This window comes from Tursiops truncatus, chromosome 16, assembly GCF_011762595.2.
Source record: "Tursiops truncatus isolate mTurTru1 chromosome 16, mTurTru1.mat.Y, whole genome shotgun sequence".
Taxonomy (NCBI): Eukaryota; Metazoa; Chordata; class Mammalia; order Artiodactyla; family Delphinidae; genus Tursiops; species Tursiops truncatus.
Window position 1 is genome coordinate 74,796,393 of NC_047049.1, and position 25,506 is coordinate 74,821,898.

General features: G+C 35.9%; 1 long non-coding RNA gene across 1 annotated transcript in view; it reads left to right on the plus strand.

Annotated features, from left to right (window-relative positions):
* LOC141276759 (uncharacterized) overlaps nucleotides 1-25,506 on the plus strand; it is an 83,618-nt gene that overhangs the window by 46,235 nt on the left and 11,877 nt on the right. The window contains exon 2 of the long non-coding RNA XR_012326751.1: nucleotides 12,196-12,264. This is a non-coding gene — a long non-coding RNA (uncharacterized lncRNA). The remainder of the gene's footprint in view (nucleotides 1-12,195; nucleotides 12,265-25,506) is intronic.

Below are 25,506 nucleotides of genomic sequence, written 5' to 3' on the forward strand. Positions count from 1 at the left end.
TGTGCATATAGAACAATAATCTTTCTTTAATCTGAATTCAAATCAAGGCACTTTAACATCCCTCAATTCTCATTTCTTTCTGCCTATTAAATGTTAAATTTATTTAATTGACTACTTAAATTCTTTTGGAGCTAACCTCAATAGTATTCATTTGCCTTGAAAAAAGTCATGTTTTTATGAATTACTATCACTTGCTCCTTTTTAATTATTGTAGTTTCCACTGTGGATTTTGTCCAAAGGGAGGGCAACCAAGGATCTTGCCAATTATTGGAGATCATGGAAAGTTAAATTCATTTTTATTTCTACTTTTACATGCTCTCCTAAACTATGAATTAATAGGTTTTCATACGTCGAAATAATCTTATAGAATGACATGATTGCACCAAGATTAGGAAATGCTAACACTCAAGTCCAGCTCTTTTCATAATTTCCTAGACTTGTAGCCAACCATTGATCCTTTAAACATCACAAGATCTCAAATTTAGACTGAGAAAAGATGCTTATTTTTTACCAATGGAATTTTATGAAAATTATTTAGTGTTGGAATAAGAATCTTTGCTCCTAGTGTGAAAGGCACCATCTCAATTCAGTTTACCAGTAAGGGTTAGAGTAAGACTGAATTTCTTCCAAGTTCAGAGAGCAAATTCACATATACATTTTAAGCCATTTTAAGGGATTTTATGAAAGAAGATTAAAATTAAAGGAGGAAACTCCCAGTTACGTCCAATACTTGATATAATTCTTGTATCACACAGACTTAAATTGTGGCAAAAGTAGGTGAAGATGATGTTTCAAATATGCTAGTCTGTATCTCTAAAGACAGGTTCTTAATTGCACAGAGTGGAAGGCTGTCGCCCCTGTGAACATGCACACACACACACACACACACACATACACACACATCCTACATGGAATATTTGAAGACATCCTGGCATTCCATTCACTGTTCCACATGAGTCTCACAGTTCTTTTTTGTTCATAGCTGATTTACTCTCCATTTAAATGATCACTAGATGTTTGAAATGAAAATAATTTACCAACTCTTCAACTGAACATCACAGAGAAAGTTCTGACAGTTTCTAGAATTGAGAGAAGGTGAGGAAGAAGTAAAACAGCTAACTTGAAATCAAAGGAACATGCAGCTACCAAGTGATTTATATTGGTTGAGTCTTCTGCTGATTCTTATTCCAAGTATAGTTAAACATTTTCAATTACTTTTTAGGAGTATATATCACATTTTGCTTTTCAAAATGCTTGATTGTATTATTTTCTCCAGAAGTTTTAAATAGATTTTAAAATTAATCGGATCTTTGTAGAATCTACTGAATCCTAGAGATACCTGAGTTATACATAATTTTAAAAAATGAAACAGGCACTTGTTTTAAATTAAAATGTTATCTTTCCTATATGTTGTACTTTTAATTATAACTAAAAAGGATTAAAATATTTGATTTGCCAGACTTTGAAAGAACATGGAAAGTTTTTAAAATATCCTATTGACAATTTTTAGTAAATATTTAAACAAACTTATCGATGATATTTCCACGTAGTACATTTTATGTGACAACCAATGAAATTAAAGTCAATTAAAAAGGTACCAGTGTTGTTGTAAATGGTGGAATTACCCTTAAACTCAGTATTAAATTCCAGTGTGGTGAAACATAGTTGAAATTCACTTGAATCTTATTGATTTATAAGTTTTCTCTGTAAAGACGTTTCCCAACTTTCAGACACTTAGCTTTCTAGTTACCTATTGATTTATTAATTCTTACTTCTCCTTCTCTATCTCCTCTGCTTCCAAAGAGACTTTGCTGAGGCTATTACGAAAAATTTGTCAAGTAAGTATGGAATGTAATGAACATTTTGTTGATTGTTTCCTTTGCTGTGCAGAGGCTTTTTAGTTTGATAGTCCCAATTGTTTATTTTTGCTTTTGTTGCTTGTAATTTTGGTGTCAAATCCAAAAATTTCTTTGCAAGGCCAATGTCAAGGACCTTTTCACCTATGTTTTTTTTCTAGGGTTTTTATGGTTTCATATCTCATGTGAAATTATTTAATCCATTTTGAGTTGATTTTTCTGTATATATAAGATAAAGGTCCAATTTCATTCCTTTGCATATGGATATCCAGTTTTCCCAGTACCATTTATTGAAGGGACTATGTTTTCTTCTCAAAAGAGTATTTTCTTATACCACAAGACATCTCTTTACTTTGTTTTATTATGCCTAAATTCTAATATCTAGGAGATCATAAAAACATATAATATTTTAAAGTTAATTATTGAAATAATAAAAGGTTCCAGTCATGTGTATAGTACTGAATTAATTACAGCATATTCTTTTTTCTCCTGATTGAGATAAACTGCACTGAACAGCTGATATTGGAACTTAAATCATATTGGAATATTGAACAATTCAAATCTGGATTCTTAGTAGGACATAAGGATAATTAGGATTTTGGTAATTGAGAAGAAAAATTATGGAAATTATGCATCCACAAATATATACACATATACACATCCCCTTATGTGTGTGTGTGTGTGTGTGTGTATATGTGTGTGTGTGTATATATATATATATATATATATATATATATATATATATATATAAAATTTTTTTTTCTCAATACAAAATTTTACCTGGAGTTAACTGTTTAAAAATATGCCTAGAGTTAACTGTGCCCAGAAGAAAGCACAATTTCTTTCTTCTTTATTCTTGCCTTTCTTTAAATTTTCAGGGCCTCAATTCCTAGGTGGATATTATTATGCAAATTATATTTATACTTGGGGGTCATGTAATATGCAAAATGCTAATGGAAGAAATTAACTTCCTCCCAAAAAAACTTTACAAGATCACACTCTAATCAATAAGAATTTTTTTTCTATAAATAGTTGCCATATGGGATTTTAGATACGTACTTTTTAATCTTTACCAAGTTGATAGATGTTATCTGTGTTTATGTTCAATTTGCTGCTGGAGAGGTTCATCCTTTTCTTATTGATTTGAAAGGGCATTTATATAATATGTTTATTAATAATCAATTTTTGTTATACTTATTTTCGGATGTGCTTAACAAACTGAAATTTTCAATGTTTATAAAATCTATCTTTAATCTTGTTATCTTTATATTTGAGCCATACTTCGAAAATCATCATCTACTGAAACATTATCAGCATGATCATCTATATCTTCTTGTATTAATTATTATTGATCCAGTTCTGGATACACACACACACACACACACAGACACACACACAGTTTGTGAAGTACTTTCTGGAGATAATTTCTGTAATAATTCAGAAAGGTTTAAAAAAAAGACATTTGAAATAAATTTTAGTGCATTTAAATTTATACTGTCTCTAAAATTTTTAAATGCCAAGATTTGAAAACAATCTCTAATGCAAAATAATTCCGAAATGTACACCATATCTAAATAAAGAACAAAGGAACAATATATTTTTGTTTCATGCTCTTTGCAATGTAGATATATCTTATATATAAATTTCATGAAATAACAAGTAATAGTACTTTAAGTCTGCTATATGTCAAAATATACAATATGAAAGGAAAAAAGATACAACCATGCAAACCAAAAATACCTAGATATCTAGTTTATACTATGTCAAACATTTACATATATTTTTGTCAATATACTCATATTTTCTGCATGGTACATTTTCATAAAAGCAAACAATGAAGCCTCTGGTATAATCTATTTGCCCTCTTCTTTATTTCATTTCATTCATTAATCACACATTTATTAATATACTAATCATTAGATTATTTGCAAACTGCTGGGGTAACTTTGAGCCTACAAAGACCATACAAGCCTAGATATCAAGCAATTCACAGCTTATCATTATGCTTTGAGTTAAACTCTTTGTCAGGCATTTAATCTCTGTGTGATTCCTTTTTCCATTCCAAGAAAGTACCGAGTTGCTTTATGCTCCCTCCTTCCACTCAGAGGAAGTTTGCTATGCAAAGCTAAAATCAGACTCTGATTGCAGACAACAAATCTTCATATCTTGATTTTTCAAATTAATCTTGAGCTATTTGACTAGATTATAGTGTAGGGGAGGGAAGGGAGGCTCATTTCTTTGAAGTCAGCAATGAAGAAATTTTCCATTGTCTAGAAGGGGAATAGAGGATGCACAGAGGGAGTTTGGATTCTGCGTCTGACTGCTTCCAGCCCTGGCAAAGAATTCTGTGCCTCACGTAGAATAGAGGCAACAGAATCACCAACTGTAAAATGACTTCCAGCTTTGGACAAAGGGTATTTCAGGAAACCAGTATATTCAGATGATCAGATACCATGTTGCTATACAAGATCTCTAAGAGCATTGTATGACTTTTCCAGGTGGGGGGTACAGAGTCTAAATAATGACTGTGATTGAATTTCCTGCTGACTCACTGGGATAGGGTCATGGAATCAGATTCAGCTTGATTTAGAAGAAATGATAGCATGTGCTATTTTTATGGAACCAAGTTAGTGAAGGAATAATCACAATCACCACAGGTAGATTCTGAATATCAATGACAGATGAGTTTGACTGCAGTCCAGGGCATGGTTCTAAATAGACTTTGTGAGTGTCAGGGCATTCACAAAAAAAGAAAATCATGTCCTAATGAAATCTGGAATATGCATATTACTTTATAAATTCTCTCATGAGAGCCTTGAAAATCAGATAGAAAAACATGCTAAAGGGACTTCCCTCATGGTGCAGTGGTTAAGAATCCACCTGCCAATGCAGGGGACACAGGTTCGAGCCCTGGCCTGGGAAGGTCCCTCATGCCACGGAACAACTAAGCCTGTGTGCCACAACTAATGCCACAACTAATGAGCCTGCGCTCTAGAGCCCGCATGCCACAACTACTGAAACCCACGTGCCTAGAGCCCATGCTCCACAACAAGAGAAGCCACTGCAATGAGAAGCCCGCACACTGCAAACAAGAGTAGCCCCCACTAGCTGCAACTGGAGAAAGCCCGCGTGCAGCAACGAAGACCCAACACAACCAAAAAATAAATAAATAAAATAAAATTTAAAAAAAGAAAAACGTGCTAGAATCTAGCAGCTGGATGATAAACCAATAGCTGGTTGAATCACCAGACCAAAAGATGATGGTTAGGGTTAGGGTTCATCTGTCATAGCATCCGTAGTGACATTCTTCATGGTTTTAATAGCATTGCTGAACATGCTGATGGTACTTTATTCATTCACTCAGTCATTCATTCAATAATATTCTTTAGTTCTTTCAACATGTCAAACACTCTTTGTAGGTCAGATCAAATCTTTGTTCTTATCATCAAGCCTTCAAAATACTTGAGGAAATAGATAACTAGATCAATAACACTGAACAGTGAGATCCGTAACGTATGCTAAAGTGAGGTATATCAGCTGGAATCATAGCAGGAAACAAATAGCATACTCAAAAGATTTAATTAAAATGAGTTAGTAAAGGTGCCATGTAAAGTGATGTGAGCAGATTTAAGGGATGGTGACATTCCCAGGAATTGGCAGCGGACAATTGTTAGGGACACTCAGTCTGAAATATCAAGGAGAGCCCACTGTGAGCTTGAGCTATCAAAGAAGAACCACTCAACAAAAACTACAGCCAGAAAGGGATGCAGGCATAACCCAGAAAATGGTGTGAGCCTAACTGTAATCTAAAGAGCAGTATAGTTAATCAAGGTAAATCAAATCCACCTCATAGAGCGAACATCAGGGCAACAAATGGCAAAAATGTTTCGGGAAACAAAGAGAGAACAACCAGCACAGCTTGCCAATTGTATCAATGCTTTTTGCCCTATCTGATTTCATCTATTCTTGCTCTCAATTGATTTCAGTTAAAAGAAGTTGTGTACTGAATATAGAAGAAATAAAGTTTCTTCACATACCTGGAAAGTGATGTCAGTTTAGTCTTTGCTCACACTTGAAATCTGAATTTAATATTAACCACCGTCAGACTTGTTCTTGTGAGACAAAGCGAGTCAGAGAGAGATGAAGAATGGATGGATCTGAAGGGTGAAAGAAGAATAACCAGCACAAATGGCATGGTCAAAATACCAAGGAGGATGCTATCAAATTAGATGGCCAGGGGGCTGGAGGGGTAATAGGGAGCGAATCAAGAAAGAGTTCACAGAACAGGAAATCCTTAACCAAAACCAGGAAAATGAGTTGTAGTCCATAAAGCAAATGAAGAAAGTTCACGCAAAATCAAAAAGGTCTGGGGCTTCCCTGGTGGCGCAGTAGTTGAGAGTCCGCTTGCCGATGCAGGGGACACGGGTTCGTGCCCCGGTCCGGGAGGATCCCACATGCCGCGGAGTGGCTGGGCCCATGAGCCATGGCCACTGAGCCTGCGCGTCCGGAGCCTGTGCTCCGCAACGGGAGAGGCCACAACAGTGAGAGGCCCGCGTACCGGAAAAAAAAAAAAAAAGTTAGCTCAGACTGAGGAAGTAAAGATCTGCTCAGTCATTCACTAGATGGGAATACCTAACAAAGATAAAGCCAGTTGATAGGAAACGTATTGCTCCCAAATACATGCCACATTTGTAAAGTGCGATGATAATCCCTTTTTTGATTAATCATTGCTTTCTTACTGTACAAATTTGTTCTCTAAAGTCATGGACCACTAGAAACTTTGGCATGACTAGAAGATCTAAGTCTGTTTGACACAGACAAGTGGTTCTATCTCCAGCCCAGATGCATAGCTTCAGATAATGGGGTTTCTGCACACACAATTCCATACCTATCTTAATTTTGTAGTTTCCAAGGAAACAGGAACCTGACTTCACTTTGCAGTCCAGATCTGGTGTTGATATCTTTACAATGCCTAACTTTATTCTGAGTCTTTCAAAATCAATGTTTTATTTAAAAAAAAAAAAAAAGAAAACTGATTTAGTTAAATGTTACCACTTCCCCAAATCCTACAAAACTTCTATCTGTTCCTTTGCTTGGTTCCTCTGGTGTTCTTACAATGGATCAATTAATCAGATTTTGCTGGGCTGCAGGTTTCCGCCTAGTGGTCATGGGCTGATTGGACCAGGGAAGTTGCTTAAGAAGATCAAAAACAAACCAAATTTTATGCTTCAGTTAAATACATTTCTAACTATTATGTGTAGAGCCTGTTTGAGCTTGAAGTCTCTTCAAAATTCCTCTCCTTTATCCTCAAACTGTGAATTCCTCTTTCCACTGTTTCCTCAATGGAATCTGCTTGAAAATCTACTAGAATATTTATCACATGGTTTCTCCTTTCCTCATATTTGTACACCACATGAAATTGTATTCCCTCATTTTAATATAAATCTTTGTCAGTCTGGAATTTTTTTCTTATGTAGCTTACCTATCCCAGCGATAAGAATAAAGTGCTATTCATCAGTATGCACAGAATGAGTGCATTCTAGCAAGAAAAATGTGGTCAAATCAATAAGATACATTTAATCATTTCAGTAGATCCATAATACCAACAATACAAATATACAATAGACACCAGTGCTTAACAGCCAAATGATTCCGTTTTCTTTGCCTGAAAAACAAAAATGAGTAAATTAATGTGATATAGCTACCAGGAAAATAAAAGAACTATTAGAACAATTTCAAAAAAAGTAAATAAAATTTTAAATACCTGTCTTAGACTGTCTTAACTGAAGTATAAATTCCAGATTAAATGATACAATAAACACAACTTTCTTTTTCTGATCAAGTATTTTCAGTAAGTCTTGCTTTAAGAGGAATATGAAAAACTGAAGTTCATACCAAGTGACTAAGTACATGCAGAATCTTAAGGTTATAATATGAAGAGATGAAAAAGATACTCATGTGTGCTTGGAGAAGCAAAAATCAACAGGGACAAATTTCTAAGGGAACATTTATAAAGCCATTACACCGGGGCTTCCCTGGTGGCACAGTGGTTAAGAATCCGCCTGCCAATGCAGGGGACATGGGTTAGAGCCCTGGTCCAGGAAGATCCCACATGCTGTGGAGCAACTAAGCCCATGCGCCACAACTACTGAACCTGCACTCTAGAGCCCGCGAGCCACAACTACTGAGCCACGTGCCACAACTGAAGCCCACACGCCTAGATCCAGTCAGTGCTCCGCAACGAGAAGCCACTGCAGCGAGAAGCCCATGCACCGCAATGAAGAGTAGCCCCCACTCGCTGCATTTAGAGAAAGCCTGCACGCAGCAACGAAGACCCAACACAGCCAAAAATAATAAATAAATAAAATAAATTTTTTAAAAAGATATTATATCAAATAAAGACTACATTTGTTTTATGTTGTTTTGGGGTTTAAAACGATCTGGTGTGTAGAAGCTAAAGGGAGGAAGACTGGAACTCAACACAGGGAATAACTTGGTAATAATTAGAGTCACTTGCAAATGGAAGAGATGACCTTAATGGTTGTGAAGATTTCATGAGTAGGCATATTAAAAACATTCAGAGAAGGTCAAACACTGGAATGAAAAATGAGCTGGATGACCACCTCGATTCTTTGTAGCATTTGAGGGTAACGGGGGAGGTTGTTGGTTTTATAATTGTTATTGTTAATTCTCCAGGTATCTTTATTTGGATTGGAGGACAACCCCAGGGGATGTGAAATATTCCACATTTTTGCTTTTTACAAAAATGTTGAAATATGGGTACTCACACAATTACTGGAGTAAGTTTGAGAATATTTCTGCAGTAAAGATTGATCTATACAATCAACTCACTTCTCAAAGAAACATGCCCAATCCTCCAATGTCCTACAATCAGATTAGTTTTGCTCTGAGGGCCAAAGAATAAGTGGGACCCTAAATTAAACTAGATGAATGCCACTGATTAGTAAAACATACCAGATAGGAATTTTTCTTTCTTTTTTTTTTTTTTTGCGGCACACGGGCCTCTCACAGTTGTGGCCCCTCCCACAGCGGAGCACAGGCTCCGGACGCGCAGGCCCAGTGGCCATGGCCCACGGGCCCAGCCGCTCCGCGGCATGTGGGATCTTCCCGGACCAGGGCATGAACCCGCGTCCCCTGCATCGGCAGGCGGACTCTCAACCACTGCGCCACCAGGGAAGCCCCCAGATAGGAATTTGATTAAATTGAACCTATTTTCATAAATCTTTCAAGTTCATAAAACTTTAACACCTAGATTCTGTCTTTAAGTACAGTCACTCAAATTCACTCTTCAGAAAACCATGTTGGATGTTTGTTAAAACTCACCTCTGAGTTTCAGCCCCAGGAGTTCTAATATTGTAGGATGGGATAACTGAGATAGGGTCCAGGAATCTGTACAATCAACAAGCATCTCAGATTAATCTGGTCCATGCTGTTCTTTAAGACACAATGATCCAGAAATGCAGCAACAAGGAGAAGGAAACAAAGCCAGAAAACCCAAGCTAGGTATAAACTACAAGTTGAAATATGTGCTAATGGCAAATTTCTGAGTTTTTCCAACGTATTAATGAAAGAACATCATACTGCTACTAACATAAGACAACACTCATTATTTATCTATTCCATATATAGAGTTGAAAGCATATAGTGACAAAAAGAGCTATTTATAAGTAGAATATCATTACTTAAAAACTGCACATTCTTATTTGTGTCTTTTTCTTTTAAAAGTATTAGTTGTTCAAACCAGCTCCCTACAGAATCTATTTCAGATATCTTTTAGTGTTAAGAAAAAAATAGTTTCATTCCCAGCTTATATTCCAAAAAGAGTTGTTATTTCAATTCAAATCTGAAAAAATATATAACTTCCTGAAAATATCATCTCTCTGATGTCTTATTTTATTTCACTTGAAAATGTTTGTGTTCATTTAGATAATTCCTGGTGTTGCTTAAAAGAAAATTGGATTTGTGCATTAAAAGAAAGCTATGATGGGGTGTATTACAAAAGGAATTAACTGAAGGAAAAAACAGCAGTGTATTGGGAGCTGGCATTATCAACTGGAATTGAAAACCAATCCTTTGAACATTGCTAAAAAAGCCACTTCATCTTGATAATACTTCAAACTTACTTGTTAAGAGTGAGAAAGAAACAAAGTAATGAGGACATACTGAAAGAAGGTCACAGGCGTTTCAGCACCTATTCATTTGCTTTACAAATTCAGAATGAAATAGGCCATTTTTAATTAAAGGATTACCTTGATTCTGAAATCAGCACTTCTCCCATTGTTCAAGATGATGTCTTGGACATCAGCATTCGTGTGCACACACACAAGTATACCACATCTATCGGCTTTCTCTCCATGAAACTTAATTAATTTAACTTTATTAATTGAATCCATTAAATTATATATTTACATTTTTATTTATTAGCTGTCAGCTTCAACCAAGTGAAAAGGTGAAATTAAATCAAGGAAGATTTTTTGAGATCCTCCTTCCACTAATATCAGATTGTCTTCTGAAAAATTATATTTCTGGATCACTGTTTTTTCCTTGATGCATGTGCCTGATGCACTCATATATAATTCTCCTTCTTCCACATAAAAGGAGGACTTCTTGCTTGAGGGTGGAAGACTGGTGTACATACCCAAATATCCATCACGTAGGGCATCGACTATTATTGTCTTCAGACCCCTTTTGCCCTTTTCTGTAGACTGTGTCATCACTTTCTGGGATCCTGTCTCCTACCCACTTCCCAGTGTTTCAGTAGAAGTAGTCATACCATGTATGATGAACCTACTAACTGGGCACAAGTGATGGATCCAGGGATGGGCACCTAAATCAAATACTCCCCAAATTTGAGATTAAACTATTATATGCTAGTCTTGGTCTGTCTGCTCTCTTCAACAAAGTTGTCAACATCAGAGCTGTGTGATAAAGCCACCTTCTACCATATGGACTGAGAAACATAGAAATCAAGTTTGCTCCTCATAGCCTTAAACTTATCATTTAAACACTTTTTATTTTGTTATTTTTTTAGTTGTCTTCTAGACAAGTAATGTCCATTCAGAAATGTACAATGTGTAAATACCAGTATAAATGTCAGTTGGAATTAGTCCTCTTCAGTGAGCAGTTTTGCATTGCCCTACTGGATTTTGTAGAATAAATGAAAGAGGTTATATTCTAATAGTGACCACTTGGCATGGCTCTGACATCGCTGGGTCCCAAAGGACTGACTGTAAAGTTCCAGTGCCCTCACACCTATACATGCCAGCTGGACATCAGCCCCCATGAGCTGCGTAGTTTACCACCTTTACTGAAAAGGGAACAAAAGAGTGAGCAGCATTAATCGGGCTCAGAGGCTCTGCTTAGAGGATCTGCAAGTTATTCAGTGTGAGGTGGTGGGTTTTGTTTCTTTATTTTTAGTTTCACTCCTTTTAAAAGGTTGGTTCAATGTGGCATTTAGTGTGTAAAGCAGTGATCAAGATACTGAAGGAATTTTTTAAAATGAGAGAGATGTGCTCTTATCCTCAAGGAGTTTACACCTTAATGAGGGAAATAAGTAATTAATTCAATCATAAATCAGAACAGAATAAATGCTAAGGCTATACAAGTGAACCTCACACATTTGGTTATATTAAATAATTTAAATTAATTATGCCATTTTTATGGCACTGATGAAATTAACCAACCATGCTTGATTTGTTGAACTGTGCAAGAGGTAAAATGTAGAACAAATATACGATAAGGCAAACTGTAGCTTTCTGATTTCTGCCTTTGTGAATCATGCATACTCTATGAAGATAAACCTTCTAGACCATCAAAGTACACTGTTGAAAGATTTCAATAAGATAAGAGTATATTAGACTACTCAAAATTTAGTCTGTTTGGTTAGGAAACTCTAAACAGACATTTACTGCAAAGAATCAGCCACCTAGGAAGCCTGCTGCAATGAAATTTAGGCCTGTGCGCAGGAAGCCTAATTAGAGTTAATGAGGCTTGATTTCCATTCTTCGAGAATCTACAATTTTGAACTTTCTAGTTCTGCAAGCTTGGCACATTTTGTCCCTGCTTTGTTTTGTTTTTTTTAACACATAATACATTTTAGAATTTGAGAGTAATAGACAAGGCCATTTTTTATAGTTAATGTCATTATGTCAGAGTTATGCAGAAAACTGAATTTGTCTACAAATTAATGTTTGTTCTTATAACCAATGTATTATTTTTAATCAGTGGAAGATGTGCCATTCAGTTTTTTCCACAAATTAATAACAGTTGCTATTCAGTTATAAGGATATAAGACTGAATTTATCCTATTTCCTATTAGGGAATCTGGAGAATGAGAAATTCTAGGAAAATGTTCAAGAATAATGAAACCTCTACAACATCCTGAAATGTAAGTTTCTGAACAAACAGAGGTAGTGCTTTTCATTCCTCTTTCGAAGGCCAATCCTAGTTTTATTTTTCTGGCTCTGTATGTTAGTTAGAAATAGTTTTGGCTAGAAATGACTGAAATTTTCAAATAGTATGTCTTATGTGAGATACAAACATAGTTATCACTCTTATAAAAGTCTGGTTGGACAAAACAAGGCTGGTTTGGATGTTGGTGATTTCAAAGGCACAGGGTCTTTTAATTTTTGTCTTTAGTTTTCATAAGTTTAATTATGATGTATCTTGGTAAGATTTCTTGGAGTTACTCTTAATTGGGTGGAGATCACTTAGTTTTTTGTATGTGTACGTGTGTTTCTTTCATCAAGTAGAAAAACTTTCAGCCATTATTTCTTCAAATACTTTTTCAGCTCCATTTTCTTTCTTCCCTCCTTCTGGAATGCTAATTTTAACAATATTGGATATTTTGTTACTGTCCAAAAGGTGCCTGAAGCTCTATTTATTTTTTTAAGTCTCTTTTTGAAGTTTTGATACAACTTTTTTTTTTTTTTTACTTGTATGGAACAATCTGAGGGATTTGAAGAGCCTGACATTTTAATTCCTATTAGTCTCTGAAAAATACTGTCAGTAAATTAGGCTTTGAATTTTTCTTCCCATTGATTGTTAATGGTTATATGAAACAACATTATAACTAAATGGCCACATATGTTAAAATTCTAAATCACATTCAAGAGGTAATTCCTTAACTAAAGAAGTAACTCCAATGTTATTATGTTTGGCTTTTTCTAATGTTACTATGTTTGGTCAGAGCATGAAATACAGTTTCTAATGTATAAAACACCAAGTATCTTGCTTAACTTATGTTTTTGAAAAATAAATCAGTTTTCACACATTTCAGTTTGCAAGAAATGCTCATTCTCAAGACAATAGTGCCACTTCCTCTGAGGTTTATTTCATGACTGGGATGTCTTCCATAAAATCATTTGTAATCAGTCTTGTTTATTGGGGATGATTAAATCAACTACCAAGAGATTGGAAACTTTATGCCTTACAGTAAGAAAAATATAAGTTATATCTCACTAATTCAACAACTACTAACAACTATTAATTTTTCCTGAATCACTTAACATATATGTATATATTTTTGTTCCACTTAACTTTTTAACAAACTTATTTTATTTTGAAATAATTTTAGCTTTATAGAAAAGTGCCAAAGATAGTTCAGATAGTTCTCACCCAGTTCTGATCATCCATCTAGTTTCCCTTAATTGTTTATACCTCACATATCCTTGTTATGCTTGTCAAACTAAGAACTTAATATTGGTATATTAGCTAAACTACAGACTTTATTTGGATTTTGTCAGCTTTTCTACTAACGCCTTTTTTTCTATTCTAGGCCCAGTAAGAATACCATATTCCGTTTAATTGCTATGCTTTCTGTGGTCTATGACAGTTTCTCAGTCTTTTCTTATTTTTCATGACCTTGAAAGTACTGGTCAGGTGTTTTGCAGAAATTCATTTAATATGAGTTTTTCTAATACTGCCTCATGATTAGACTGAGATTTTTGAAAAACATTAACAGAGAGGCTGTTATGTTATCATCATAATCATATCCAAGGTATGTAATGTCAACATGACATCACTTTTGATGTTGACTTTACTTGGTTATAGCAGTGCTTGTCAAGTTTCTCCACTTTAAAGTTACTATGTTTTTACCTTTCTATATTTAATTGTTTAGAAGTAAGCAGCTGAATTCAGCATGTACTTGAAGGGTGTGAGGGAGTAGATTAAGCTGTACCTCTCAGAGGGAGGTATCTGCATATATTATCTGGAATTCTACTTTAAGGAAAATTTGTTCCTTCTCTCTCATGTATTTATTTATTTAGTCATTTATATCAGTATGGACTCGTGTATTTTACATTTTGAGTTATAGCATTTTGTTACTCAAATTGTTCTAGCTTTGATTATTGGAACCTCTTTTAGTTTGGCTTCTGTGGCCTTTCCAAGATTTCTTTTATTGGACAATGGTATTTAGAAACCAAGACCTGGATGCTAGTTGTGCTTATTATTGAGGTATAACTGCTTCTAGACACTCTCAATGGAAGATTTCTGACACTATTTCTTTAAATATTTCTTCTGCCCTAGTCTCTTTTTTTCTTATTCTGGGATTCCAATTATGTCTCTGTTAGAATATTTAATATCACCCACAGGTCTTAGATACTCTGGTCTGTTTCCTTACCCCCCACCCCACCTTTTCTCTCTTTGTAATTTCTATTGACCTATCTTCAAGTTCATTCATTCTTTTTTTTTTAACAGATCTTTATTGGAGTATAATTGCTTCACAATACTGTGTTAGTTTCTGTTGTATACCAAAGTTAATCAGCCATATGCATACATATGTCCCCATATCCCCTCTCTCTTGAACCTCCCTCACATCCTCCCTATCCCACCCCTCTAGGTCATCACAAAGCACCGAGCTGAACTCCCTATGCTGTGCCGCTGCTTCCCACTAGCTAACTGTTTAACATTCGGGAGTGTACATATGTCAGTGGTACTCTCACTTGGCCCCAGCTTCCCCCTCCCACCCTGTGTCCTCAAGTCCATTCTCTATATCTGTGTCTTTATTCCTGCCGTGCAACTAAATTCATCAGTACCAGTTTTTTGTTTTTTTTTTAGATTCCATATGGTATTTGTTTTTCTCTTTCTGACTGACTTCACTCTGTATAACACACTCTAGGTCCATCCACCTCACTACAATGAACTCAATTTTGTTTCTTTTTATGGCTGAGTAATATTCCATCATATATATGTACCCCATCTTCTTTATCCATTCACCTGTCGATGGACACTTAGGTTGCTTCCATGTCCTGGCTATTGTAAATAGAGCTGCAATGAACATTGTGGTACGTGACTCTTTTTTTTTTTGCGGTACGCAGGCCTCTCACTGTTGTGACCTCTCCCATTGTGGAGCACAGGCTCCAGACGCGCAGGCTCAGTGGCCATGGCTCATGGCCCCAGCCGCTCCACAGCATGTGAGATCATCCCGGACCAGGGCACGAACCCGTGTCTCCTGCATCGGCAGGCGGACTCTCAACCACTGCACCACCAGGGAAGCCCCCTTCTTCCCATTTTTTAATTGTATTTTTTTTTTGATATTGAGCTCTGTGAGCTCTTTGTATATTTTGGAGATTAATCCTTTGTCTTTTTTTGGTTTGTTTTTTTGATATTGAGCTCTGTGAGCTGTTTGTATATTTTGGAGATTAATCCTTTGTCCATTGTTTCATTTGCAAATATTTTCTCCCATTCTGGTTGTCCTTTTCTTTTGTTTATGGTTTCTTTTACTGTGCAAACACTTTTAAGTTTAATTAAGTCTCATTTGTTTATTTTTGTTTTTATTTCCATTTCTCTAGGAGGTGGGTCAAAAAAGATCTTGCTGTGGTTTACATCAAAGTGTGTTTTTCCTATGTTTTCCTTTAAGAGTTTTATAGTGTCTGGCTTTACATTTAGGTCTTTAATCCATTTGGAGTTTAGTTTTGTGTATGGTGTTAGGTACTGTTTTAATTTCATTCTTTTACAAGTAGCTGTCCAGTTTTCCCAGCACCACTTATTGAAGAGGCTCTCTTTTCTCCATTGTATGTTCTTGCCTCCTTTGTTGTAAATTAGGTGACCATATGTGCATGGGTTTATCTCTGGGCATTCTATCCTGTACCATTTATCTATATTTCTGTTTTTGTGCCAGTACCATACTGTCTTGATTACTGTAGCTTTGTGGTATAGTTTGAAGTCGGGGAGCCTGATTCCTCCAGCTCTGTTTTTCTTTCTCAAGATTCCTTTGGCTATTCAGGGTCTTTTGTGTTTCCGTATGAATTGTAAAATTTTTTGTCCTAATTCTATTAAGAATGCCATTGGTAGTTTGATAGGGGTTGCAATGAATCTGTAAATTGCTTTGGGTAATATAGTCATTTTCACAATATTGATTCTTCCAATCCAAGAACATGGTGTATTTCTCTACCTGTTTATGTCATTTTTGATATCTGTCATCAGTGTTTTATAGTTCTCTGAGTATAAGCCTTTCGCCTCCTTAGGCAGGTTTATGCTGAGGTATTTTATTTTTTTTTGTTGCGATGGTAAATGGGATTGTTTCCTTAATTTCTCTTTCTAATTTTTCATTGTTGATGTATAGGAATGCCAGAGATTTCTGTGCATTAATTTTGTATCCTGTAATCTTACCAAATTCACTGATTAGTTTTAGTGGTTTTCTGGTGGCGTCTTAAGGATTTCCTATGTATAGTATCCTGTCATCTGTAAACAGTGACAGTTTTACTTCTTCTTTTCCAATTTGTATTCTTTTTATTTATTTTTCTTCTCTGATTGCCATGGCTAGGACTTCTAAAACTATGTTGAATAAGAGTGGCAAGAGTGGACATCCTTATCTTCTTCCTGATCTTGGAGGAAATGCTTTCAGTATTTCACCATTGAGTATGGTGTTTGCTGTGGGTTTGTCATATATGGCCTTTATTATGCTGAGTAGGTTCCCTCTATGCCCATTTTATGGAGAGTTTTTATCATAAATGGGTGTCAAATTTTGTCAAAAGCTTTTTCTGTATCTATTGAGATGATCATATGGTTTTTATTCCTTAATTTGTTAATGTGGTGTATCACATTGATTGATTTGCATATATTGAAGAATCCTTGCATCCCTGGGATAAATCCCACTTGATCATGGTGTATGATCCTTTTAATATGTTGTTGGATTCTGTTTGCTAATATTTTGTTCAGGATTTTTGCATCTATGTCCATCATGATATTGGTCTATAATTTTCTTTTTTTGTGATATCTTTTTCTGGTTTTGGTATCAGGGTGATGGTGGCTTCGTAGAATGAATTTGGGAGTGTTTCTCCCTCTGCAATTTTTTGGAAGAGTTTAAGAAGGATGGGTGTTAGCTCTTCTCTAAATATTTGATAGAATTCTCCTGTGAAGCCGTCTGTTCCTGGACTTCTGTTTGTTGGAAGATTTTAAATTATGGTTTCAATTTCATTACTTGTGATAGGCTTGTTTATATTTTCTAATTCTTTCTGGTTCAGTCTTGGAAAATTGTCGCATTCCAAGAATTTGTCCATTTCTTCGTGGTTGTCCATTTTTTGGCATATAATTGTTTGTAGTAGTCTTTTATAATCCTTTGCGTTTCTGCTGTGTCAGTTGTGATTTCTCCTTTTTCATTTCTAATTTTATTGATTTGCATCCTCTCCCTTTTTTTCTTGATGAGTCTGGCTAAGGGTTTATCAATTTTATTTATGAGATTCTGGATCATCTTTACTGTCATTACTCTGAATTCTTTTTCAGGTAGATTATCTATTTCCTCTTCATTTATTTGGTCTTGTAGTTTTTACCTTGCTCCTTCATCTGTGACTATTTTTTTGCCATCTCATTTATTTATTTATTTTTTAATAAGTGGGATTGTATTCCTGTCTTACTGTTTGTTTGGCCTGAGGCTTCCAACACTGGCGTTTGTAGGCTGTTGGGTAGAGCTGAGTCTTGGTGCTGAGATGAGGACCTCCGTGAGACCTCACTCTGATGAATATTCCCTGGGGTCTGAGGTTCTTTACTAGTCCAGTGGTTCAGACTCGGACCTCCCACCCCAGGAGCTTTGGCCTGACCCCCGGCTCATGAACCAAGATCCTGCAAGCCACGTGGGGTGGCCAAAAAAAAAAAAAGAGAGAACAATAACAAAGTAAAAAATAAAATTAGACTAGGAAACTAGCAGATATGTTAGAAAGAATATACAAATAAAAATATAGAGGAAAGGACAACCAGAAGGTACCACAATAGTCCACTCATTCTTTCCTTGGCAGTATCTACTGATGAGCTTGTCAAGGGCATTCTTCATTTTTTGTTACTGTGTTTTAATTTCAATATTTCTGTTTGACTCTTTCTTACAATTTCTAACTTTCTACTAAATTTACCTATCTAATATTGCATGCTACCTACCTTTTCCATTAAATTCTTTAGCATATTAATCATAATTATAAATTACTTATTTAAAAGTGTCAAGTCATTATCTTTATTATATCTGAGTGTAGTTCCAGTGATTGTTTATTTCTTTTAGCTACACTGTATCTTGTTTTTTGCCATGCTATGCTTGGATTTTTCTTGTCAAAATTTGTATATAATGTTTATGACAGTGGATACTGAGGTAAGTGTATTTTAGTTTTGGAGATGAGTACCAGAGACTTCAAACCCCTGAAGTGATATTTCATGTTTGTCTTCTTGCTTGATTTGGGGCTTTCCTCAGAGTCTTTCTTTGCCTCTGTTCAACTGTATTCCTTTGTCATTTGCGGGGAGGCTTGTTAGCATGATGTTGAAGGTGAGGGGAGGATAAGCATTCCCTGATGTTCTGATTAACTTCAGTCACAGACAAATAATGTGGACTTGTATCTCAGAGGTGTGGCCTTCACAAGTGTTTCTGTCCCTCCTCCAGGGCTGGAGCTTCTATATTTTCCCCTTGCTCCCCTCCCCTTGCTGCAGTAGGTATCCACCAGTATCCTTAGGCTACAGTTTCGATGCCCTTTTTCCTGCAGATTAAGCTGCTTTTTGTTTGTGTATGTATTTGTTTTTACTTAGGAAAAGTGGAGATTATGGCCTCTGTTCCCCACCCCCACATGCAATGGAATTGTATCCTGAAGGTTAAGTCTACTTTCTGTAGTAGAGATGAGGGGAGGGGGAGGGAGGGGACAGTTTGATTATACTGTGGCAGTGTCTGCTGTTTCCCTCCACCATGGGAGAAGCTTTCTCTAGATTCTCACCAAACATCCCCACAAAAGTCTAGTGGGTTTCCTGGAAGAAAGCACTGCACAAGGGTGAGAAACCATCTATGCCTGCGTTTCCCAGGGGGTTCACACTCTCATGAAAACCCACACTCTACCTTTCCAGTTTAATCTTTCAACGGACTTAGGTAGCATTCGAGTCATCTTTCCTGTCTGTTTCTCCTTTCTGATGCCTGACTTTCTTGAGATGTCTGATTAATGGTCTGCCCTGTAACCTCAGATCTTCTATGGGTTTACTAAAAGGCCTTCATTTGAAGTTTGTTAACATTTTCTTTTATTGTGTTATTGGACCAAAGCTCTTTCCAGCTCTCTACATCTTAGTGCTGATACCAAGAGTCCTCAAAACTTCCCAGCCTACTAAAACTAGTAAAAATATTCATATACATATATATCATTAAAATATAAATATTAGGGACTTCCCTGGTGGTCCAGTGGTTGGGACTTCACCTTCCAATTCCAGGGGTGCAGGTTCGACCCCTGGTCAGGGAGCTAGGATCCCACATGCTTTGTGGCCAAAAAACCAAAACATAAAACAGAAACAATATTGTAACAAAAAAAATTCAATAAAGACTTTAAAAATGGTCCATATCAAAAAAAAATCTAAAAAAATAAAATACAAATATTAATATTAATAATAGTTTCACATAAATGTTCTGAAAGTTCTGAGAGAATCAGGACTATTTCTAATTGGACCAAATTAGGACATAGCTTCATTTGAAATTTAAGTACTTGATAAAAGCTGAAGATAAATGTTTTACATAAACAAATATTTATCATAATTTTACTTAATTATTTTCTCTCAGCATGTTGTAGCTATTTATGATCTTCTCTTCTAGTTACACTTACCTTATTGTCCTAAAATCATTATTTAATAAACCAATATAAACAATGATGGGAGGAATAAAATAGAGGGTGTGTTTTGTAATTGTAATGCAATCAGTAAAAGACTCACTTTTTTATTGAAGTAGTTGATTTACAATGTTGTGTCAATTTCTGCTGTACAGCAAAGGGATTCAGTTATACATATATGTACAATCTTTTTCATATTATTTTTCATTATGGTTTATCACAGGATAGTGAATATAGTTTCCTGTGCTAAATAGTAGGACCTTGTTGTTTATCCATCCTATATATATAATACTTTGCATCCACTAAGCCCAAACTCCCAATCCATCCCTCCCACCCCCACCCCACCACTTGGCAACCACAAGTCTGTTCTCTATGTCTGTGAGCCTGTTTCTGTTTCATAAATAAGTTCATTTGTGTCATGTTTTGCATTCCACATGTAAATGATATCATATGGTATTTTTCTTTCTCTGTCTGACTTACTTCACTTAGTATGATAATCTCTAGTTGCATCCCTGTTGCTGAAAATGGCATTATTTCATTCTTTTTTATGGCTGAGTAATATTCCATTGTATATATGTACCACATCTTCTTTATCCATTCATCTGTCATTGGACATTTAGGATGTTTCTGTGTCTTGGCTATTGTGAACAGTGCCGCTATGAACATAGGGGTGCACGTATCTTGAATTATAGTTTTGTCTGTGTATATGCCCAGGGGTGGTATTGCTGGATCACACGGTAACTCTATATTTAGTTTTCTGATGAATCTCCATACTGTTTTCCATAGTGGCGACACCAACTTACATTCCTGCCAACAGTGTAGGAGGGTTCCCTTTTCTCCGCACCCTTTCCAGCATTTGTTATTTGCTGACTTTTTAATAATGGCCATTCTGACCGGTGTGAAGTGGTACCTCATTGTAGTTTTGATTTGCATTTCTCTAATAATTCGTGATGCAGAGCATCTTTTCATGTGCCTGTTGGCCATATGTATGAAAATACTCACTCTTAAAATTTATTTAATTTACATCTGAATCAAGAGTTGATGGACATTTCAATGAAAGATAATGGTCAAATCGAATTTTCAGTTAAATCAAAGTTCGCTCCAACATACACACACACACACACACACACACACACACACACTCACAGTCATGCTATGACTTGCAAAATGAAAATAAATGCCTAAAAGTTGTCGTTTTATTTGAAAAAAGTTTTAATTTTTAAGTTTACAATTTATTACAGTAATAGGCTTGGAATGGCCAACCCAACACACATTCTGTTGGACTAACTGTTCCTTTTCATTGCTGAACATGCCCAATTTGGTTTCAAGATAAATTTTTTCCAGAGAAAATAATGTCTGCATAATTTTATTAAAATATTTTTATTATAAAATACATACTTTTGAAAATTCTTCAGGAAATGAGGAAATGTCAAGCAGATAATAAAAATTACCTACAATCCTACAACTCAGTGGCATACATGTGGAGAACTATCTGATTTCCTGCTCCTCTAAATTTACACTGACACCCTTGCTTCCTGTTTTTAAGGACCAGCCCTCTCCCTCCAGATTTCTTCTTTGAATCAATAATTCTGAAAAAACAGAACATAACTGACTGAAATGGGTAAAATCACAAAGAAAAAGTCCTTTGTGATGCCTCTCTGACCTGCCAACCAAATTTACTGTTGATAATATGTACTTTTATTTCTTTCTCCTATAAATCCCCTTTAATGCCTCATATTTGATTGTCTGCCCTATCACAGCTACCTGAATAAAATATCTATTCTCTTGCAGTTTTAATCTTGGAAAAATTTTGAAAGTTCAGCACAACAATAATACATAATAATATGTTGTTTTCTAGTCTTCATTATATGTGCATATATACTGACAGGTATATAGATGTACTCTATATATTTATTTGTGTATATATTTATATATGTAAATGTTATATAAATATAATATACTTTAAACAATAGTGTAATATAGATAGAGTTTTGTAATCTGTTCTTTTATATTAACCCTACAGACTGGACATCTATGTGTGTGTGTGTGTGTGTGTGTGTATTCATATATGTCCATATCACAAATTTTAAAGCAAACTATTTGCATATCATTTGTATGTACCATAACTTTTAAAGTTAAAATTTATTTTTATATTCATCAACATTTGGATTGTTTTCTTCATGACAGAAGATGGAAAGGTGGAAGAAGCTAATCATAAACCACTTACTAACGAACATGCTCAAATTTGCTTGATTATTTTCTTAGAATGTATTTTAAGAAATCACATTATAATGGGGCTTCCCTGGTGGCGCAGTGGTTGGGAGTCCGCCTGCTGATGCAGGGGGCGCGGGTTCGTGCCCCGGTGCGAGAGGATCCCACGTGCCACGGAGCGGCTGGGCCCGTGGGCCGTGGCCGCTGGGCCTGCGCGTCCGGAGCCTGTGCCCCGTGGCGGGAGAGACAGCAGCAGTGGGGGGCCCGTGCGCCGCAAAAAAGAAAAAAAAAAAATAGAAATCACATTATTAAGGTAATACATGTGCTCTCTTTTGGAGTATTTGTTATGTAGTGCCAATATGTCCTCAAAATTTATTATACTTATTAAGAATCAAATTAAAAAATGAGGGAGGAAAGAGGAGCTAGTTGAAAAAGAATAAACATTTCCTAATATTAGCTAATTTCTAGTAATTTACTAAATGGGTGATTAGAAGCATAGATACTAGGAGTGAATATGGGAGAAAAGAAGGAAGGCAAGTTTCTGTGAGCAATTTTTTAAGTAGAATACAAAACGAAAGAAAGATTATAACAGTGTTTGCTGAACCATTTTGTCTGCTGTTATTCCACCACAATTTTGGATTCTTTCTTGAAAAGCATTTTTTACTTTGGCGGTTTTATTTTTGTGAGCAGCAATTTACTAAACTGCGAATCAGGGAACACTCACTGTGAAGCCAAGAAGCATAAGTGGCAAAGGGAAGCAGTGAGCAAAAAGACAGAGTTATAAGATATTTCAATCCACAGGAGGAAAATGTTTCCAGTAAAAATCAACAAGAAACTATTGCATTGCAGCAAAAAGCAATATTGATTCCAGAAAACTGCTAAAGGCACAAATGTTATGATTACTAAAACAGAATTTGAAAGGTGGGGAATAATGTTACAAACACAGGTAAGTTGTTATACAAAAATACAGGAAACATTTGTGAGGATATGAATATATTATTTTGAGACAGAATTATTTATAGATATAACATATTTCTTTATAAATCCCAAAGACCAAGCTGGGTATCTTTTGAAAAAGCAAATGCTAGGCTTCCTGTACCCATAGGACTAGTCAATTCACTTCCTTGGATCATTATTATTAATCATTTTGTTTTCTTTATCTAAATAGTTAGGATGAAGTTTTCATGAATGTGGACATAACATGATTAAACAATAAATTTCTGATAAGTGCTGTTCAGTAATGTTCACAGGAATAGCATAGAATTCAGTGGGAGAGCTGAATTTGAGTTACAAACCAAGAACTGCTTCCTCCTTCCCAAGGTTAGAGTGAAGAATAATTTTATTTCACTTGGAGCACAGAGTGTGCTAGAAAAACAGAATTCTGCATGGCTGTCCTGCACAAACACAAAGATGCTCATCCTGTAGGCACAAATAACTGCAAATAGCATCAAGGAAAAGCAACCTTTTTCTAAGCAGATCCGATGGTGTTACAATAAAAGTGTGATAGTTGGAAAATTGTAGGAGGAACATTGTGATGCATTTGCATTTATTCACTAAATGATTCTGAACAGGACTCTGTGGTACAGGCAAGGTCCTTAATTATAGCAGGATGATAAAACGAGAAAAGATGTGGTATAATCTTGAACATAAATATTTTCCTTACACCATTTTGGAAAGCTAATGAGTATTTATATGGTTTCATATTAATTTTACTAATTTACTAGGTTATTATTTAATTATAGGATAACCATATAGATCATATACAGTTACATTAATTAGTGTGTAAGTTTTTCTACTACTTCTGTTTTATTTTTAAATTCCTACCACAAATATCTCATAATATTATAAGTAGAAGTAGCACTGTGTTCACACATAGGTTTGTCAAACTTGATAGGTGCAACTTCAGCCTTTCAGTTGAAATTGCTTGGGTGGCATTTTGGGAGGCTCTGAGGAATTCCGGTTCTTTATGTCTCAGCACGGAAAGAATTCAGCAAGAGGCAACGTGATAGATAGGAAGTGATTTATTAGAGTAGGACGCTTGTGAGGCTTATAAGCAGGCGGGCAAGAGGCTGCTGCCCTGAGAACTTAGTGCGCTACAGTTTTATAATCAAAGGAAAAGTGGGGAGGGGGAGAAGACCACCTTCTTCCTCATTCTTGAGTGCATGTTACCCTTCCATCATTGGTTCCTCCTCCATGTCGGGTGGGGGAGTTTTCTTGTCCCTACATGGTCTGGCTGGGACTGTCATGGCACAGTGGAAATGAGCAAAAAGCTGGTAACATATACTAAAAATGGTAAATCATCTCAGGTTTCGGTATAATGTCACCTTTTCTTTTTCTTTTTGTTTCTAGTGTGCACAGAGGAGCATGTGCTAGGAATCATTAACTTACTGAGCTCACTGGGCAGGATATGGGTCTCCTGCCACCATTGTTTTGTTGTTTGGGGGCGTGTCTCATGCTTCTGTTGCTTGTTTTTGTTTCTAAGCAAGCCTGCTTGGTTTTGTGGTTAAGCAAATCTGCTTTCTTGAGTGATCATTAACTTACAGGGCTTTCCCATACTTTCTTCTTTACTTACAATCCCCTAGTGGGATTAATTATTTAATTACCTGCTTTGTCCCTTTACTCTGTCCTTATCACAGTTACTCTGGAGGGTCAAAACTTTGTAGTCACCTTGACTCCTGTCCCTCACACACCACATCCAATCTCAGGAAAACTCTTCCTCCAAAATATATACTGATTATATTAGGAAAAGGAGGAAGGAAATTTTCCTCTACATGTCTAGGTTCTTCTGGCTGGTCTAAGAATTAAATTGACATAAGACAGATTAACAGGAGAAAACGCAAACAAACGTTTAATAACATGTGTACATGGGAGAGACCCAGGAGAAATGAGTAACTCACCAAAAAGGCTGAAACCCTCACCTTAAATATTATCTTCAGCAAAAGTCAAAGGAGGAGGTTGAGAATAGTAGTTTCGGGCTTCATAGAGGTGGAAGGTAATTCACATGGAGATGGAAGGGAAGTGTTTGGTAAATGTCAAATGTTTGCTGTGTTACGCGGAGACTGGAACACAGAGTGGACTGTCACCTCTAGGCCCTGCAGAGTTTCTCTCACCACACCTAGCCTAAATTCTAAATTCTATGCAGATATCTCTGGTGATAGCTCTATTCTGGGAACATGCCCTCTATCCAAATTCTTTTAGGTATTTAGAGGAAAGGTCAGAGTTTCTTCCTGAGTCTTTTGAGCCTTGATTGTTTTGACCTCGAAATAATCCACATGCCAAAGAGACATTCTCCCCTACATGACCCTTGCTCATCAGTGCCCCTGCTTCCACCCTCTTGCAAACCACCAACAGATCTCCTTTGGATC